The 20,918-nt window shown below is 42.3% G+C and overlaps 1 pseudogene; it reads right to left on the bottom strand.

Annotated features, from left to right (window-relative positions):
• Window positions 1–213: 213 nt before the first annotated feature.
• On the bottom strand, window positions 214–1,371 carry LOC126956194 (PRELI domain containing protein 3B-like; annotated as a pseudogene).
• Window positions 1,372–20,918: the final 19,547 nt, after the last annotated feature.

Here is a 20,918-nt window from a genome sequence, read left to right as displayed (position 1 = left end):
GGAATCTCCACTATTAGACAGTCATTTCAAACAACACTAATTTCAGATGATCCCTTTTATTTAGACACCATGCATTTCTTTGTTTTGATCTAAAGTCACTGTCTTATATCAGCCTACTTTTAAAAAATTCTACTTAAAATATGTTTATAGTTTTAAAATAAATATATTGCCAGCTTGGAGAGATGTGGGGTACTTGTCTATATGCATTCATTATCACTTCACTACAAAGGCTGTGGCAGCCACCACCAGAGTTCTTATGCCTCCTTTTGTGGAAGCCATCAATTCATTATTTAACATGTATTTTATGTATGACCCATTCCAGGGCTTCCCGGCCTTTGTTAGCTTTTGAAAATATCGTTCTTGCCATCAGTTCTTCAAGGTAACTGTTGAGGCTGCCTCCTTTCAGTGATTATGGCTTCTTGAGTCAAAATAATTTTTTTCTGTGTCCTGAGGATGTGGTTTGTATATAAGTCTCTCATCTACTGAAACCATGTTTTAAGTGAAATATTAGTAGATTTAAGTTCCATTGCTTTTTCTATAGGATTAACTACAGAATATTCTAGCACATATGTTTTGTTTCTTGCTGTACCAATAAGAGACGTGTAGTTCCCACTCTGTGCAGAGAAGTCTGTGGCTGTGCAACTCTTCATTGGGATCTATAGGTCTGTCCAACACATCAACCCACACCATGCTCTGGTTCATAGGGCTTTTGCGTATTTGTGCATTGCAACTGTTGTAACGATTTCCCACAGGCGGTCAAAGATTGCTCTGAAGTCCAGATCTTGATGGTGCAGGCAGTCCAGGAGATGTCTGGACAGTGCAGGGGAAAATGAGGCAAAGAGGCTACACCTGCCCCACTGTACCCCCAGCACCCCAACCAGCTTCGCAGTAGGCAGGTGCCATCGGCCTCATGTGAAGGACATTCCAACCCTCTCTCCCACCCTTATTACAATGTAAACTTTAAATTATTTAAAGGAGGGGTCCCCAACTCCTCAGACAGCACACCTGTACTGGACCCTGGCCTGTTAGTGAGGCAGGAAAATAGGGTCTGGGAGCTGAGAACATAAAGCGCATTCACACTTCAGCTACAACAGGAAATATCCTCTCCATAGGGCATACACTGAGCAAATGACTTTGTAACTTTACTTCATCCTCTTCATTTACATAGGGCATACCCCAAATAGAGGGCATTTAAACTCACAAAAAACTCTGTAACAGGGCCTTCGAGCCTCTATGCTCAGGCCCAATCACACTGTGGAGTGTACATTTGTTTTCAATAAATCCCTTCATTCCGTCCTTGCTTTGCTTGCGCATTTTGTCTAATTCTTTGTTCAAGACGCCAAGAACCTGGATACCCTCCACCGTTAGCATTAGGAGCCCTGTGGCACAACAGGAGGGGAGTGGCAGGCAGACCAGCGTTACCACCTGAGCTCCACTTCTTGTTAGATCGGCAGAGACATTAGATTCTCATAGGTGCACGAAGCCTATTGTAAACTGCACATGCAAGGGATCTACCTTGTGTGCTCCTCCTGAGAATCTGACGCCTGATTATCTGAGGTAGGGCAGCTTCATCCCCAAACTATCCCTGTCTACCAACCCCCATCTATGGAAAAATTGTCTTCTACAAAACCAGTCCCTTGTGCCAAAAAGGTTGGGGACTGCTAATTTAAAGAACACTGTTAATGTCTGTTCCCTACCTTCATCCGGAGGGCCACGGTACGTCTTGAAGCAACTCCAGCAAGTGACCCAGCTGTCCCCTCCCACCCTGCTAGTATCCACAGCTCCTCAAAGGCCCCCTGGAATTTAAACTAAAGCATGATCGCGCCACTGCACGGCAGCCTGGGGCTACCCAGGAAGACTAGCGAGACCCCAGCTCAAAAAAAAAAAAAAAAAAAAAAAAAAAAAAAAGAAAGTTCTGAGCTGGGTCCCTGCCCCCTTTCTGTCTGCTTCAGGCCCATCTATACCAATCTTGATTTACCAGCTCAAAATCAATTCCACGGGTGGAGAACAGGGAAAGGATTTAATTAATGTGTACAGTTTCAATGGAAGAACTATCATAATTGTGAGTACATCAGGAACGGTGAGTTCCTTAACACATTACATATTATTCATTCCATGAAGAGAGTTTCTCTAAATGAAAAATGTTTAGGACGTTCAGGAGGGGAAGAACAAATTAAGGAATGATCTCCAGAGCAGAGACCTCAAGGCTCTTGTGCGTGCAGGGCACAGTTCCAGCGTAAAAGTCCGCAGGGACAGTATGAGGGTCCCCACTGAGGTGCCTCGGGCTCCTTCCAGGGCAGTGTTCGTTGAAGCAGGTCGTACCACAGGCTTGCTGAAAGGCTGGGGTTCCTCTCCTTTCCGGGTTCCTTCCTGATGGAATCGTGGATTTTCAGCAGCTTCCGGGGGCGGCCTGGACTGCAGAGGTCGCCATGGGCTTGTGTCCTTCCACCTGCGCAGGCGCTGGCATCTCCAGGCTTCATCAGACCGCTTTGGACCTCGCCGTAGGTAGCATTTGCGTCTTCTTGAGGTGACTGAAGCCCGTCTGTGGTTTCAGCCATTGATTCCTCGACATGGGAGTCTCGAGGCCGTTTTTGGCCCCTCTCATCTCCGGGAAGGGCTCCGTGCCCGGTGGAGGCGCAGTGCAGCAGCCAGCCCACAGCAGAGCTCCGGTAGAGCTGATGGCATTGGCAGGAATGGCGACTCAGCACAGGGAAGTTATCCAGTGCCCAGGCCCAAGCTTGCTCTCGGTTCAGGTCCCGTGGCATGTGGGGCTCTTCCAAGGTTGGTGGATGGAACTCCATAGCCTCAGCCTCGAAAGGCTTGACTAGGCCCAGCCGTAGCTAGTCTAGGAAAAGAGCAAATGGCTCAGTCCATCACCGACTGTGGGCTTTTATAGCATTCTGTCTTGTATAGGAAGTCGTATACCAAAATTCAATCTTGTGGGGATTAACACTTTTTTACCATGCTAATTGCTTCAGACTGTGATAAGATTATGGTAAAAATTTTATTATTCTGGGAAGTCCTTGGGTTTTTATTGGATCAGGCAGTAATAGAGTGGGGCAGGGGAGTGAGAGAATGGGTCCAGTTATTGGCAGTTTCTTTCTTTTTTTTTTTTTTTTTGAGATGGAGTCTCGCTCTGTCGCCCAGGCTGGAGTGCAGTGGCCGGATCTCAGCTCACTGCAAACTCCGCCTCCCAGGTTCACGTCATTCTCCTGCCTCAGCCTCCCAAGTAGCTGGAATTACAGGCGCCCGCCACCTCACCCGGCTAGTTTTTTTATATTTTTTAGTAGAGACGAGGTTTCACCGTGTTAGCCAGGATGGTCTCGATCTCCTGACCTGGTGATCCACCCGTCTCGGCCTCCCAAAGTGCTGGGATTACAGGCTTGAGCCACCGCGCCCAGCCTGGCAGTTTCTTATATCAATAAGAAATTGGCAGTTTTCAATATTTCAATATTTCACAATTCAGTGAGATGTGAGGTGTGCATCTCTAATAGGTTAGTTTCATCAAATTAAGGGAATTCACTGTTTCTAATTTGCTAAGATGACTTTTATATTAATAATGAAGCAGGGTTGATTTAAAAAAAATTTTTTTGTATCTACTGAGATAATCATTTATTTTTTCTGATGTTAATGTGGAGATTACAGATTGATTTTCAAATTCCAAACCAATGTTGAACTACCAATAAACTCAATTAGATTATGATGCATTTATTAAAAGTATATTACCGTATTCAGAATTCTAACATATTGTTTATAATTTTGCCCTGTGATTGGGAAATATATTGGCTGATGGAAAAATTGAGGAGGGGGCACTAGCATAATGCATAAAATGGGCATAAAAAACTTAACTTGTTGATATTTAAAAAGGTACTCGGAAATAAATGTTAATACAGAGTGAATTTTTGAGGATTCCAACAGCAGGAGAGAAACAGTGAGGTACGTGAGGTGAGCAGAGAGGCATATTTTAAAGGCCTGTCTTCCCCCAAGAAACATCACTAAAATAAACACTTGTGTGAGATTGCTTTATTCAAGAGTGCTGTCGTTAGAAAGTGGGAGTGAGAAGAAAGAGGAGAGGGGCAGGGATGAGCATATTTAATGCTGTGCTTCCTAGTCGTCCAAGCTTGGTATTAAGCATGACCAGAGGTGACTTTATTATTAAACCAATAAAGTTTAACTGGAAGTTAAACTTCCAATGAGTTTGTAAAACATTTATCCTAAAACATTTTTTTAATTCTCTCAAAGAGAATCCCCTACTAGCTGTATGAACATTGACTCCACAAATTTGAAGCTACTCTGAACAACAATGGTTGCTTGATCTGATGAAACCATCTTCTGAGAGGCCTTATGAATAACTGCTTCTCGGCACAGTCCACTTAGGAGGAAGAAAAGAATGGAATATATCCACTCTTGGTGAAATAACACAATTCTCACAACAAAAGACTGCTGTGTACCAAACGGAAGAGAGAGGGCACACTAGTATTGAGTTGGCATTCACATATTTACATGCCTGTAAGGTAGCCTGACAACTACAAAGTTAGGCCACATTGCTTACATTTTCAGCAGGGCAAGGGGAAGCATGATGAATTCCTCTCTCTTTTCAAAGAAAGAGAGAACACCTTACAATAATATCTTGCTATCTTCTGAGAGACCCTCAGCTCATTCAGGAGGTACTTTTAAGAAACATCTACACATTTGTCCCATCATCTTGGATAAATTACTACAGTGTATAAACTTGAGATTTGGCTTTATCTTTAGAGGGACTAATCTAAATTCCAATAGTTCAACTATGGATTCAGACTAACCATATTAAATGTGATGTTACTGTTGTATTTCTTTTATGGTTTTTAGGAAAAGAAACAAAACCCTCTCAAATAGTATAAGCATAAAAAGATTTATTATGGTATAAAGGTCATTAAAATCTAGGACAAGCACAGTGGCTCATGCCTGTAATCCCAGCAGTTTGGGAGGCCGAGGCGGGTGGAAAATGAGGTCTGGATCTCAAGACCAGCCTGACCAACATGGTGAAACTGCATCTCTACTGAAAATACAAAAGTAGCTTGACGTGGTGGCATGTGCCTGTCATCCCAGCTACTCAGGAAGCTGAGGCAGGAGAATCACTTGAACCCGGGAGGCGGAGGTTGCAGTGAGCTGATATTGCGCCACCACACTCCAGCCTGGGCAACAAGGGTGAGACTCCATCAAAAAAAAAAAAAAAAAATCTGATAGAGGCCAGCTGTGGTGGCTCATGCCTGTAATTTGAGCACTTTGGGAGGCCGAGGCAGGCGGATTGCTTGAGGTCATGAGTTTGTGACCAGCCTGGCCAACATGGTGAAACCCCGTCTCCACTTTCTTATAATTTTTAAAGAAAAAATTAGCTGGGCGTGATGGCAGGCGCCTGTAATTCCAGCTACTTGAGAGGCTGAGGCAGGAGAAAAGCTTGAACTTGGGAAGCAGAGGTTAAAGTGAGCCGAGATTGCGCCACTGCACTCCAGCCTGGGTGATACAGCAAGACTCTGTCTCAAAAAAAAAAAAAAAAATAAATAAATAAAAAAAATAAAAAAGAAAAAAAAATCTGACAGAAAAGTGTAGACACAAATTTTAGACTGAATGTCAGGGAATGATTTTTCTGAACCACATTGCAAATTGGCTCCCTAAAAGAAGATACCGTCAGAAATCAGTAAACACTGAATCAGACAGCTGCTGAACCACCACAGGCCTCTCCCTTCAGAAACACGCAGCAAATATTAAATGGTTGGGTCAATCCTAGTATCCGTAGAGAATAAATGTGTACAGTAATTCTCATGGACTATTTTTGGAGGACAAATGTTTCATTCATTTAAAGAACAATCTGGCAATACTCCATAAAATTAGGTTATGCATTTTGGATGCATAATTTTGCTGAAGACTGATTGCTACAAAGCACACAATAGAAATAAAATAAAATAGCTAGAAGTAAAATACTTAATTAATAAGAAGAATCTCAGTAGAATAGGAAAAGAGATAAAGAGGAATAACTGACAGAATGCTCCTAATTACATAAAACAGGATCAAGGCCTGCACAAAACACTGTTGAAAATGTTACATCAATTCAACTTATTTTCTCCTTAGGTATAAAAATCATAGCACCTTTAAGGTCTCCCTTTCATGGAGTTAGATGAGTTTAGACAAAAAAAGAAAATGTATGGATTTAAGAAAGTCCTGGGATGCCGCTTTTCACAACCTAGACTAATTAGCCTAGACTAATATTTTATTCATTACTGTATGTGATTGGCATGCTGCAGGACCTGGATTCTGAATCCAGATTCTAGCAGAATTAGCTTTCTGATCTTGGACTATGATCTAACCTCATTGAGTCTCCTATCTACAACTGCTCAATGCCTCTAAAATAGGCCAGAAGAATGAGACATAGTAGGTGTAATTGTCTAGGATGCTCAGCAATAAGGACACACTTTCTATAGTCAATGGACAGTCAGTAACGATCCAGTTACTGCTCTCTTTCCTTGGCTGATTCAATCACAGCAACCCAGCAGTCTTTTCAGAGTATCTTCCAGAATGATACAATTTTCACCATAATTCAATCAGGTTCTGAACCAATTTGCAAGGCAAATTAGTGTTAATCCCCTGCTTATTGGAATAGCTGGTTTCTGGTTTATATACAAGACAAAACATATGATAAAAATACACTCAGTACTAGCCAGTGTTATTTACCTCTTTTCCTAGCTCAACTATATGGTTGGCCTTATCACAAGACTGAACCCATGGAGTTCTGTTCATCAACCTTGGAAGAGCAGTCCTGGAGGTAGGCAGGTCCAGAGTGCATGTCATATGCCACCAGGTTGGGATTGAGAGCAAACCTGGGCCTGGGCACTAGATCGCTTGCTGTGTTGACCCAACACTCCTTCCAATGCCCTTAGCTCTGTGAGGATGTAAAATCAGGTATGTGTGGGCTGCTGTGCTGGGTTTCCAGCAGGCACGGAGCTGTTCCCAGACTCAAGAGGGGTCCAATGGCCATCAAAACCTACATGTCCAGGAGTCAGTGACTGAAACCACAAAGGAGCTGTTCCCAGACTCAAGAGGGGTCCAATGGCCATCAAAACCTACATGTCCAGGAGTCAGTGACTGAAACCACAAAGGAGCTCCAGTCACCTTAAGGAAAGATGGATTCTGCCGATGACAGGGTTCAATGGTCCCAAACCAGCCAGGAGATGCCAGTGCTTGCAGAGCTCAACAGATGCATACTCAGGATGCCTCCATAAACTGCTCACAATCAAGGCCTGAAATACAGTGCAACCCAGGAAGGGGAGAGGGGAACAAACCTTTTGTTGCTTATGGCTCACAGTGAGATAGGAGTTTGGCAGGACTAGTTTTGCAAGACAAACAGGAGGCTAGGTCCCCAAGATACAGGTCACAATACCCCCTTGATAAGACATGATTCCTTAAAAAAAAAAAAACAAAAAACAGCTGGGTATGGTGACTCACGCCTGTAATCCTAGCACTTTGGGAGGCCAAGGCGGGTGGATCACCTGAGGTCAGGATCGGGAGTTCGAGGCCAGCCTGACCAACATGGAGAAACCCTGTCTCTACTAAAAATACAAAAATTAGCCGGACGTGATGGTGCATGCCTGTAATCCCAACTACTCGGGAGGCTGAGGCAGGTGAATAGCTTGAACCCGGGAGGCGGAGGTTGCTGTGAACCAGGATGGTGCCATTGCACTCCAGGCTGCTGGGTAACAAGAGCAAAACTCTGTCTCCAAAAAAAAAAAAAAAAAAAAAAAAAAAAAAAAAAAAAAAAAAAAAAAACAAAAGCCCAAACCAGCTAGAAGGAAGATGGCTACAAAAGCAACCTCTGGTTACCCTCATTGCTCATTATATGCTAATTATCATGCATTGGGGATTCTAAAAAACACTAACTCTGGAGCAATGACAGTTATGTTTACAAATGCCATTGCAATGCCCAAGAGTTATTCTCTATATTCTGTAAGGGGGAGAAACTCCTGGTTCCACAAGCTCCCGCCCCTTTCCCAGACAAATGAAGAAATAATCGACCCCTTGTTTAGCATATAATCCAGAAATAGCCATAAAATAGCCAGCTAGCCACTCTGTCCCCTGGTGCTACCCTCACTATGAGGTAGCCTCCTTTTTGTTCCTTAGTTTCCTTAATAACTTGCTTTCACATTACTCTGTTGGCTTGCTCTTGAATTCGTTCTGGCTTAAAGTCAAGTATTTACTTGGTCTCCCAGGCTAAACTCCAATTATAGGGGTATCCTTGCATCAACAGCACCACTGCCTTCAGCCAATGCCCTGGAAGGAGCTCCTCACACTGTCATTATGTTATTGTAAACTTCCTTGGGACTGTCCATCTAGGAGCAAGAAGTTGCTCTGATGGAGATCATTCCTTACATAGTTCTTCCTCTCCAAAGTGCCTTAAAGTTTTCTCAATTATAAAACTTTGATTTATATGTAATCAAGAATATGCTAAGGAGCTTTACTTTTAGATCAACTCCGAATTCATAGTTCTTTGTACATGACAATTAAAGCCTGTTCCTTATTCTCCACCTATGTGGAGTCAGGACGGCTCTCTGCAGTCCAGACCGCCCCCGGAAGCTGCTGAAAACCGACGATTCCATCAAGAAGGAACCCGGAAAGGAGAAGAACCCCTGCCTTTCTGCAGGCTTGCAGTACGACCTGCTTCAACTGCTGTCCTGGAAGGAGCCCGAGGCACCCCAGTGGGGACCCTCATGTGGTATCTGGGGACTTTTGCGCCAGAACTGTGCGCCGCACGCATAACAGCCTTGAAGTCTTTGCTGTGGAGATCATTCCATAATTTGTTCTTCCTCTCCTGAATGTCCTAAACATTTTCATTTAGAAAAACTCTCTTCATGCAGTGAATAATATGTAAAGTGCTAAGGAACTTTTCTTTTAGATCTACTCAAAATTGTGATGGTTCTTCCATTGAAACTGTACACATTGATTAAAGCCTTTCCCTTATTCTCCAACTGTGGAATGAAAACTAGTAAATCAAGATTGGTAAAGATGGGACTGAAGCAGACAGAAAAGGGTGCAGGGACCCAGCTCAGAGCTTTTTCTTTTTCTTTTGATTATTATTATTTGAGATGGGGGTCTCTCTGGGTCGCCTAGGCCGGTGTGCAGTGGCGTGATCAGGCTTTAGTCTAAATTCCGGTGGCCTTTGAGGAGCTGTGGATACTAACAGGGTAGGAGGGGACTGCTGGGTGGATCATATGCTGGAGTTGCTTCGAAACTGACTGTGGCCCTCCAGATAATGGCAGAAAACAGGCATTAGCAGTGTTCTTTAAATCAGGGGTCCCCAATCCCCCCCACCACGGACCGGTTCGGAACCCGGCCCCAAAGCAGGAGGTGAGCATCCGGCAAGCGAGCCTTACTGGTTGAGCTCCGCCTAGCGTCAGATGAGAGGCATTAAATTCTCCCAGGAGTGCGAACCCTATTGTGAACTACGCATGCGCTGGACTAGGACTGGCTTTCGCTCTCCTCATGAGAATCTATTGCGTGAGTGATTATTTGAATTCTAACACCTTCATCCCGAAACCATCCCCGCACCCCTCTCCATCCGCAGAAAAAATGTATTCCGCTAAACTGGTCCCTGGTGCCAAAAAGGTTGCGGATCTATGCTTTAAATGGTTTAAAGGTTACATTGTAACAGAGCGGAGGATCGCCTCAATTGGAGCCGGTGGCACCTGCGCACAGCGAAGCTGGTTGAAGAACCCCCGATGGGGTGGGACTGGTGTTGCCTCCTCACCTCATTTTTTCCCTGCGCTTCACAGACATCTAACTGACTGCCTGCACCATCAAGATCTGGACTGCAGAGCACATCTTTCACCACCCATGGGAAACTGTTACAACAGCTGCAATGCACAAATACCCACGCCCTGCGAACCTGAGCATGGTGTGGACAGATGTATAGATCCCTCTGGCAAGTTGCGCAGCCACAGACTTCTCTGTACAGAATGGGAACTGCAAGTCCCTTACTGTTGCAGCAAGAGCCAAAATACAGTCTTCAGGACCCAGAAAATAAAAACTATTTTGACTCAAGAAACCATAATCATTGTGAAAAGAATCAGCCTCAGCAGTTACCTTGAAGACATGAAGACAAGTGCAATATCTTCAAATGCTAATAAAGGCTGGGAAGCACTGGAATGGGTAATACTTAAACTACATGCTAAAACTGACAAATTGCTGGCTTCAAAAAGAGGAAGCATAAGAACTCTGATAGCAGCAGCATCATTTGCAGAAAAATGATAATGAATGTTGGTAGGCAACATCAAGTACCCCAGGTCTCTCCAACCTGGCAATCTGTTATTCTAAAACCATATCTTAGGTAGAATTTTTAAAAAATAGACTGATATAAGACTTTGTGACGTGGGATAAAAACAAAGAGGTTCAGGGTGTCTAAATAAAAGGGATCGTCTAAAATAAGTGTTGTTTGAAATGATTGTCTAATTTTGAGAGTTCCAGTATTTATGTGAAAATTTAAAAACTTTTCAGAAAGTACTTGGCAGTTTGCACTGACATTGAATCATTTTAAGGTAGGATTTTTAAAGCTTTTCACACCTACCTGACTTTGGTGGAACTCCAGAACAAAGCAGAGCCACCTCTTATATACACACAGTTGCCCTGCTGCCATAAACTGCAACAGCCTGCGTAAGGAAATTCACTTTAAAAGGAGAAATTGCTCAGTTTTAAGTGATATTAATGTGTATAAAATAATTTGTTCTGCTATAAACCACCATTAAAAACCAATGTTTTGGTTTAGTACTTGAATATTTTTGTAGTAAAAATTATCACTAAAGTAGTATATGACTCCAACAAGCATATGCTTTTATTATAATAAAAGTACTATATTGATTTGTCAAAGTTTTATAACGTAGTAAAGGTATTGCCTTCCTTGGATTTGTACTTTATGCTTTAATATGCTGTACCATGAGCTGGCTACATCAATTGGAAAAATAAATTCATTACTTGAAAAACAAAACAGAAAATGAAGAGTGGAGATAGATTAAAGGGGACTGAAAGAAGATCCCTAGCCTTGTGCCTTCTGAGTTAACAACCACAGGGTTCCAGAGCATCAACTCCAGATCAGACAATTCCAGGCAGCTACAGAAGTCTGCCCTGGTGAGTCTTGCCCAGGATCTGGAAGTCCAAGATGAAAGCGCCAGTGATTCAGCTCCTGGTGAGGGCTCTCTTCCTTTCATGCCAATGGCCATGTTGTAGCTGTGTTCTCACATGGCACAGAAGGAGAGAGAGAAGTGGGTAGAGGGACAAGAGAAGAAAGGGAGAGAAGAAGAGGGACCTGGTATCTCTTCCTCTCCTCATCAAGGGCACGAATCCCATTATGAAACCCCACCCTCATGACCTCATCTAAACTCAATTGTCTCCCGAAGGCCCCATCTCCAAATATCATCACCTTGGAGATTAGTTAATCAAAATTAACATGAATTTTGGGGGAACACAATTCAGTGCAGAACACCTAGTATATGGGAGACTCTCATAATCTCTGCCCATCTCAGGGCCTGCAGCAACTAAGACTCATTCCTTCTTGCAGGCATCCCAGGAGAAAGATTTACGTGTCTTCACAACTTTAGTGTAAAGATTTGGTGTAAAGATTACCAGCCTTTACACCAAAATCCTTGGGCAGAGATGAAAAACATGCAGTAGAGAATACACTTGGGACTTTTCCACTTTCCTGTCCCCTCAAATGTTAGAAATCAAAACCCATAAACTGGATGATGGCATTAATTTAGTCTATCTGTGATTATATCAATCTTTTCACATAGTGACAGTTCTAAGTATCAGTATAGAGAAGCTTAGATGTTACATCTTATTGGGACGTGGAACTAGAGCTGTGTTTGTTTTGCACTCATTATTAGACTAATTAAATGTCAGTTATCCGTGTCATAAAAAATAAGTAAATGGTGAAAGATGAGTTAGAGTGTTTTTGTGGTTTGGATGTGGAGCTTCCCATCTGCTCATCCTCACTTTCTGTTCTCAAGTCTCAAAATCTACTTTTTTAAAAAATAAAACCACACTCCCAATCCTCTGATAACCCATTATTCCATTAACCAATTAACTGTTAACCATAAATGGATTAGGACGTCAAATGGTCAGAGCCCTGAAGACCCAATTACTTCTTAAAGGCCCTACCTCTCAATATTATTACACTGAGGATTAAGTTTCAACATGAGTTTCAGAAAGGACAAACATTCAAACCACAACATCCCTGAATGCCAATTAATTGTAAAGAGAAATTAATTGTTATTTTAGATGACATGATGGTGATTTAAATTTGAAACCTTTTAAAGGTCCAGGGGTTAAAGGGACTATGAATGCAGCACTGGCTTTGGCTCCGTCAGGGCTGCCTCTCTGTGCAACACCCAGATTAGATTACCCGCTAAGGTTTCCTCTGGGCTGGCCAATCTGAAAGCAATATGGAATTGTGTAATCCAAGGGCTCCTGAACACAAGGGAAAAGGTGTTTCATCCAGACTCACAGCAGGAAACACCAGCTTTTGTATTTTTATACTTTTCTGGCCAAGTGCGTGGTCCTAATCAGATCACAGGAAGCATAGTGGTGATATTAATTCTAGAAGCAAATTGTAACAGATGATGGAATTAGTGGTATTAACATAAAACCCTAACATCTTAGATGAAACTCAATCTGTGATAGGGTGGTTTAAGTGATAAAAAGAAAAGGTACTCCTTAACCTGTGGAGAGAAAGCTCTTTTGAGGAACCCTGGCTAATAGTTTATCATTGCCCCAATCCACATTGCTAGTCCTGGAGCAGAGACTGCAATCTTGTTCTCCAGGCAGAGAAAAGCTTGAGGGAGAGGTGTGTCCTCAAAGACAACTTGCGATGTTAGTGAGAAGCAGGGTAGTGGTAGTCACTCAATTCTTTCCTTCTTGTCTTTTATTTTCTATTTATTTTTACTGCGGTAAAATACACATAACAAAATTTGCCATCTACCATGTATTCTGAGTCTATCTAGAAGTAAAGTTCCTTAGCATATTTTTTTCCCTGACATTCAGTCTAAAATCTATGTCTACACATTTTTATCATATTTTAAGTGAATTTTATCCCATAATAAATAGTTTTCTGCTTATACTATATGAGAGTATTTTCTTTTCCTAAAATCCATAAAAGAAATTGACCAGTAATATCACATTTAATATGGTGAGTCTTAATCTGTAGTTGAACCATTTGAATTTAGATTTGTCCATCTCAAGATAAAACTTGAATCTCGTTTTGCAATATATCAATATATCCATGGTCACAGGACAAATAATAATATGTAAATGTTTCTTAAAAGTACTTCCAGAATGAGCTAAGGGTCTCTTAGTAGATGAGAAGATACTATTGTAAGGTGTTCTCTCTTTCTTTGAAGAGAGAAAGGAATTCATCCTGCTTCCCCCTGCTCTGCTGAAAATGTATGAGATGTGGCCTGACTTTGTAGTTGTCATGCTAACTTACATGCATGAAAACCTGTGAATGCCAACTCAGTTCTAGTGTTCCCTGCCTCTTCTATTTGGTACACTGGGGTCTTCTGTTGTGAGAATTGTGTTATCTCTACAACAGTGGATATATTCTGTCCTTTTCTTCCTCCCAAGTGGACTGTGCTGAGAAGCAGTTATTCATAAGGCCTCTCAGAAGATGGTTTCATGAGATCAAACAACCATTAGTGTTCAGAGCGGTTTCCAGTTTGTGGAGTCAGTGTTCATACAAGTAGTAGGGGATTCTGTTTAAGATAATTATAAAAATGTTTTAAGACAAATGTTTTACAAACTCTTTGGAAGTTTGCCTTACAGTTAAACTTTATTGGTTTAATAATGAAGTCACCTCTGGTCATGCTTGATATCAAGCTTGGACAACTAGGAAGCACAGCATTGAATATGCTCATCTCTGTCCCTCTCCTCTTTCTTCTCATTGCTACTTCCGAAGGACAGCACTCTTGATCAAAGCAATCTCATATGAGCGTTTATTTCAATAATGTTTTTTTTGGGGGGAAGCCAGGCCATTAAAATATACCTTTCTGCTCAACTTATGTACTTCACTGTTTTTCGTCTGCTGTTGGAATCCTCAAAAATTCACTCTGTATTAAAATTTGTTTCAGAGTGCCTTCAAAAATAGAATGAATCAGGCGAATCTTGACTCTCGATATGCTGCAAATGAGACATAGTCCCTATGTTTGAAAAATCTTTGACTGAGTGGGAAAAGTATATAGATAGAAAGTCCTTTTTAAATATCAACAAGTTTAAGTATTTACATGACCATTTAATGCTTCATTCTAGTGCCCCCTCTTCAATTTTTTGATCATCCAATATCTTTCCCAAATCACAGGGCAAAATCATAAACTATATGTTAACATTCTGATTCCAGTAATATACTTTTAAAAAATGCATCATAATCTAATGGAGTTTATCAGGAACTCAACTTTGGTTTGGCATTTGAAAATCAATATTATTCTCCGCATTAACAGCAGAAAAAAAATATACAATAATCTCAGTAGATACAAAAAATCTTTAAAAAAATTCAACCCTGCTTCATTAATATAAAAGTCATCTTAGCAAATTAGAAACTGCAAATTCCCTTAATTTGATAAAGCATATCTATATGAGATGTACATCTAACATCTCATCAAATTGTGAAATACTGAAATATTCAAAACTGCCAATTTCTTTTTGAAATAAGAAAACTGCCAATAACTGGACCCATTCTCTCACATCTTGCCCCACCCTATTACAGCCTGATTCAATAGAAACCCAAGGAGTTTCAATAGTGCCTTCTGGAATGATAAACTTTTTATCACAACCCTATCACCGTCTAAAGCAATTAGCAGGGTAGATAAGTGTTAATCCCCACATGACTGGATTCTGGTATCTGACTTCCTGTACAAGACAGAATGCTATAAAAACCCACAGTCAGGGATGAACTGAGCCATTTGCTCCTTTCCTATACTAGCTACTAGGCTGGACCTGGTCAAGCTTTGGGAGGCTGAGGCTATGGAGTTCTATCCATCAACCTTGGAAGAGCTGTCTTGGAGGCAGGCAGGTCCAGAGGCCCACATGCCACGGGACTTGAACAGAGAACCAGCTTGGGCCTGGGCATTGGATAACTTCCCTGTGCTGAACCGCCACTCCTGCCAATGCCATCAGCTCTGCGGGAGCTCTGCTGCGCGCTGGCTGCTCCACTGAGCCTCAACCGGGCACGGAGCCCTTCCCGGAGATGAGAGGGGCCAAAAACGGCCTCGAGACTCCCATGTTGAGGAGTCAATGGCTGAAACCACAGACGGGCTCCAGTACCCTCAAGAAAACGCAGATGCTACCGATGGTGAGGTCCAAAGCGGCCTGATCCAGCCTGGAGATGCCAGTGCCTGCGGAGGTGGAAGTAAGCAGAGGTGGAAGTACACACGCCCAGCGCGCCCTCTGCAGTCCAGGCCGCACCCGGAAGCTGCTGAAAACCCAGGGTTCCATCAGGAATGATCCCTGAAAGAAGAGGAACCCCAGCCTTTCTGCAGGCCTGCGGCACGCTCCGCTTAACTGCTGCCTGGGAAGGAGCCCGAGGCACTCCAGTGGGGGCCCTCATGGCGTCCCTGTGGACTTTTACACTGGAACTGTGCTTTGCACGCATAAGAGCCTGGAGGCCTCTGCTGTGGAGATCATTCTTTAATTTGTTCTTCCTTTCCTGAACGTCCTAAACATTTTTCATTTAGAAAAACTCTCTTCATGGAATGAATAATATGCAATGTGCTAAGGAACTCTTCTTTTAGATCTACTTAAAATTGTGATGATTCTTTTATTGAAATTGTACACATTGTTCAAAGCCTTTTCCTTATTTTCCACCTGTGAAATCAAGACTAGTAAATCAAGATTGGTATAGATGGGCCCCAAACTGACAGAAAGCCGGCAGGGATCCAACTCAGAGCTTTTTTTCCCTTCTTCTTTTTCCTTTTTTTTTTTTTTGAGATGGGGTCTCACTTTTTTGCCCAGGCTGGCATGCAATGGTATGATCATGCTTTAGTCTAAATTCCAGGGGGCCTTTGAGGAGCTGTGGATACTAACAAAGTGGGAGGGGACAGCTGGGTGGATCACTTGCTGGAGTTTCCAAGCTGACTGTGACCTCCTAGATGAAGGCAGGAAACAGACATTAATAATGTTCTTTAAGTCGTGCTCCCCAACCTTTTTGGCATCAGGGACTGGTTGCATGGAAGGCAATTTTTCCATGGATGGGTGGTCAGGGTTGAGGGGATGTTTTATGATGAAACTGCTCCAGCTCAGATCTTTAGGCATTAGATTCTCATGAGGAGCACACAAGGTAGATCCCTTGCAGGTCCAGTTCACATTAAGATTGGTGCTCCTATGAGAATCTAATGCCACAGTTGATCTGACAGGGGGCAGAGCTCAGGCAGTAATGCTTTCTTGCCCGCTGCTCACCTCCTCCTGTGTGGCCTGGCTCCTATTAGTACACAGGTTGGTACTAGTCTGTTTCTGGGGGATTGGGACACTTGCTTTAAATCGTTTACAGGTTACATCGTATAATAATAAGGGGTGAAGGAGGAGGTTGGGATGTCCTTCACGTGGGGTTGATGGTGCACAGTGAAGCTGGCTGGGGTGCTGGGAGTCAGGTGGGGCAAGTGTAGCCTCTTTGTCTCATTTACCCTGTGCTGTCCTGACATCTCTCAGGCTGCCTGCTCCATTGTCCGGAGCTGCACGCCCCGGCCATAGCGAATAATAATTAAAGATTAAACGCCTGAGCTATATTCATTTCCACCCCACACCTTCTCCCTATCTTTGCCTTTTTTCCCCTGTACTAATACCTCATTAAAGATGGCGCTCTTCCTGCTTCTTCTTCACTCACTTTTCCCGCGCCCGGGAAAATTGTTACTTAATAGCGCAAGCGCAACATGACTTCCGACCGGAGAAACCAAAACTAACCTGGCCACGCCCTCGGCAATGAGATCATTTCCGCCTTAGCCCAACCCCTTCCCTTCCAAGTGTATATAAGGCAGTGCATTACCGCCATTAAATGAGACTTGATCAGAGCACTGTCTTGTCTCCATTTCTCGTGTCTCTTGTTCCCCAAATTCCCACCCCCTCCTCCAGGGCCTGCTCTGACTATCCCGCGGGCCGGGATACTCCATCATAATCTGGACTTCAGAGCATGACTTTGCCCACTCGTAGGAAACTGTCACAACAATTGAAATGCACAAATGTCCAAACCCTATGAACTTGAGCATGGCTTGGGTTGGTGTATTGGACAGACATAGATCCCTCTGGAGAGTTGCACAGCCACAGACTTCTCCACCAAGAGTAGGAACTGCCTTCCATTGTGAAGTCTCTTATTGGTACAATAAGAACTAAAACGTGCTAGAACATTCTGTAGTTAATCCTATAGAGAAAACAATGGAACTTAAATCTACTAATATTTCATTTACAAATATGGTTTTAGTAGATGAGAGATATACACAAACCACATCATCAGGACCCAGAAAAAAACTATTTTGACTCAGGAAGCCATAATCACTGACAGGAAGCAACCTCAGCAGCTACCTTGAAAAAAACGATGGCAAGAACAATATCTTCAAATGCTGGAATGGGTCTTACATAAATTACATGTTAAGATTGAAGAATTGACACCTTCCAAAAGAGGAAGCATAAGAATTCTGATGGTGGCTGCAGAGTTTGTAGATAATTGATAATGAATGTGTGTAGACAATATCAAGTACCTCAGGTCTTTCCAAGTCAAATTTATTTAAAAATTTAACTATATTTTAAATATAATTATTAAAAAACAGGCAGATATAAGACTGTAATTTTAGATAAAGAGAAATAGTTGCAAGACATCTAAATAAAAGGGATCATCTGAAATTAGTGTTGTTTGAAATGACTAATTTTGAGCATTCTGGTATTTATATGAAAATTTAACAATTTCTTTGAAAGAAATTCTTTGAAATAATTTTCAATTTCTTTGAAAGAAACTAGATGTTGGCATTAAGTCAGGGTACATGTGTGGGATTGTTATTTAGGTGAACATGTGTCATGGGGGTTTGTTGTATTGCAGTATTTCATCACTGTATTAGTCCATTTTCATACTGCTAGGAGAAATACTGGGTCGTTTATAAAGAAAAAGAGACTTAATGGACTCACAGTTCTCTGTGGCTGGAGGGGCCTCACAATCATGGCAGAAGGGAAAGGAGGAGCAAAGGCACATCTTACATAGCAACATGCAAGAGAGCATGTGCAGGGGAACTGCCCTTTATAAGACCATCAGATCTCATGAGACTTATTCACTATCATGAGAACAGCATGGGAAAAAATGTCCCCATGATTCAATTACTTCCCACTTGGTCCCTCCCACTACACTATTGCGGGAAACACCACCCCCGATATTCAACGTGGGTTCTTTTCTATTTCCCTAAGCATCCATTCGTCTGAGAAATAAAGGGAAAGAGCACAAGAGAGAGAAATTTTAAAGCTGGGTGTCCGCGGGGAGACATCACATGTCAGCAGGTTCTGTGATGCTCCGTGAGTCATAAAACCAGCAAGTTTTTATTAGTGATTTTCAAAAGGGAAGAGAATGCATGAATAGGGTGTCGATCACAGAGATCACATGCTTCACAAGGTAATAAAATATCACAAAGCAAATTGAGGCAGGGTGAGATCACAGGACCACAAGATGGGGTGAAATTAAAATTGCTAATGAAGTTTTGGGCATGCATTGTCATTGATAACATCTTATCAGGAGACAGGGTTTGAGAGCAGACAACCTGTCTGACCAAAATTTATTAGGTGGGAATTTCCTCATCCTAATAGGCCTGGGAGTGCTACAGGGGACTGGGGCTTATTTCATCCCTTTGGCTTCAACTGTAAAAGACAGCCAACCCCAAGGGGGCCGTTTAGAGGTCTACCCTCAGGGGTGCATTCTCTTTCTCAGGGATGTTCCTTGCTGAGAAAAATAATTCAGCGATATTTCTCCTATTTGCTTTTGAAAGAGGAGAAATATGGCTCTGTTCTGCCTGGCTCACCAGCAGTCAGAGTTTAAGGTTATCTCTCTGGTTCCCTGAACATTGCTGTTATCCTGTTCTTTTTTCAAGGTGCCCAGATTTCATATTGTACAAACACACGTGCTCTGCAAACAATTTGTGCAGTTAACACAATCATCACAGGGTCCTGAGGTGACATACATCCTCCTCAGTTTACAGAGATGATGGGATTAAGAGATTAAAGTAAAGACAGGCATAGGAAATCACAAGGGTATTTATTGGGGAAGTGATAAGTGTCCATGAAATCTTTGCAATTTATGTTCAGAGATTGCAGTAAAGACAGGTATAAGAAATTATAAAAATATTAATTTGGGGAACTAATAAATGTCCGTGAAATCTTCACAATGTATGTTCTTCTGCCATGGCTTTAGCTGGTCCCTCCATTCAGGGTCCCTGATTTCCCGCAACACTACACAAGGGGATTATGGGAGCTACAATTCAAGATGAAATTTGGGTGGGGATACAGCCAAACCATATCAATCACTCAAGTATGGAACCTAATACCCATTAGTTATTTTTCCTGCCTCTCTCTCCGTTTAGGATCCACCCTCCGATAGGCCCCAGTGTCTATGTTTCCCCTCTATATGTTCTTGTATTCTTATCATCCAGCTCCCACTTATAAGTGGGAACAAAATTAACTTTTTTTTTTTTTATTGTGAACTTCCTTGAAACTGTGCTGTGATGGAGATCATTCTTTATTTAGTGTTTCCTCTCTAAAGTGCCTTAAAGATTTCACAATTATAAAAACTATCTTTATGCAATCAAGAATATGCTAAGGAGCTTTACTTTTAGGTTAACTCAGAATTCATAGTTCTTTACACATGACAACTAAAGCCTAGTCCTTATTCTCAACTTGTGGAATTGATTTAGGTTGGGTGGAGTCAAGATTAGAAGCATATATAGGTGGGTAGTGGCATGAAAAGGTCTGTGATACAAGTCAGAGTTGGAGGTTGAACTCCAGGGTGACTTTGTATAGCTGTGGATACCAACAGAGAGGGAAGAGGCAGTGGACACTGTGCTGGAGTTCTCTTGAAACTGACCACGCCCTCCCTGGTGACAGAAGAGAACAGTCATCAATAAAATCTCCTTGAATGGAGTGCAGTTTACATTAACAGGGTAAAGGTGGAAATTAAACTTAGGGGGACATGAGGAAGACCCCCAGCCCTGTGCCTTTTGAATTGATAACCATGAGGTTCCAGGGTACCAGCTTCAGGTCAGAAAATTCCAGAAAGCCATAGAATCTTGCCAGTGTGGAGTTTGCCCACCTCAAGGATTCACATGAATTGTACTTTAAGATCCATCAAAACTGAAGGCTCATGGGTGTGGTCACTTGGCCCAGGGAGGCTATGCTCTCACAGTCTCCACCATCTCAAGACCAGTAGCATCTGACACTCACTTCTTTCTGTAGGTAATCCAGGAGAAAAATTTATGCATCACCATAGCTTCAGCCTCTAGCCATGCAGATCAAAATCTCTGCACTTAGAGAGATAAAAAGGCATACAGGAGAAACCACATTTTGGGTTTTTGAAACTTTACTGTCACGCAGATGTTAGAAATCAAGACCCAGAAACTAGAGGTTGGCATTAACTTTGTGTAGCTCTGAAGACATTTTTCTTTCCTATAGTGACAGTTCTAATTTTCAGTGTAGAGAAGCTTAAGTGCCACAATGTAATTCTGAAGTCTCACAGTCTGCTTTTCCTCCTCTCCTTCTCCTCACTGATTGTCTAACTATAAAGAAAGCCACAGAGTTTGCCTTCAAAATAAAAACATGGAAAACAGTATGGTGTCCCCTCGAAAATTAAAAATAGAATATTACACAATCTAGCAAATCTGTTTCTGGGTATACGT

Source organism: Macaca thibetana, chromosome 6 (genome assembly GCF_024542745.1).
Source record: "Macaca thibetana thibetana isolate TM-01 chromosome 6, ASM2454274v1, whole genome shotgun sequence".
Taxonomy (NCBI): Eukaryota; Metazoa; Chordata; class Mammalia; order Primates; family Cercopithecidae; genus Macaca; species Macaca thibetana.
The sequence above is the reverse complement of the archived record's forward strand: the minus strand, read 5'-3'. Positions and strand labels throughout refer to the sequence as shown.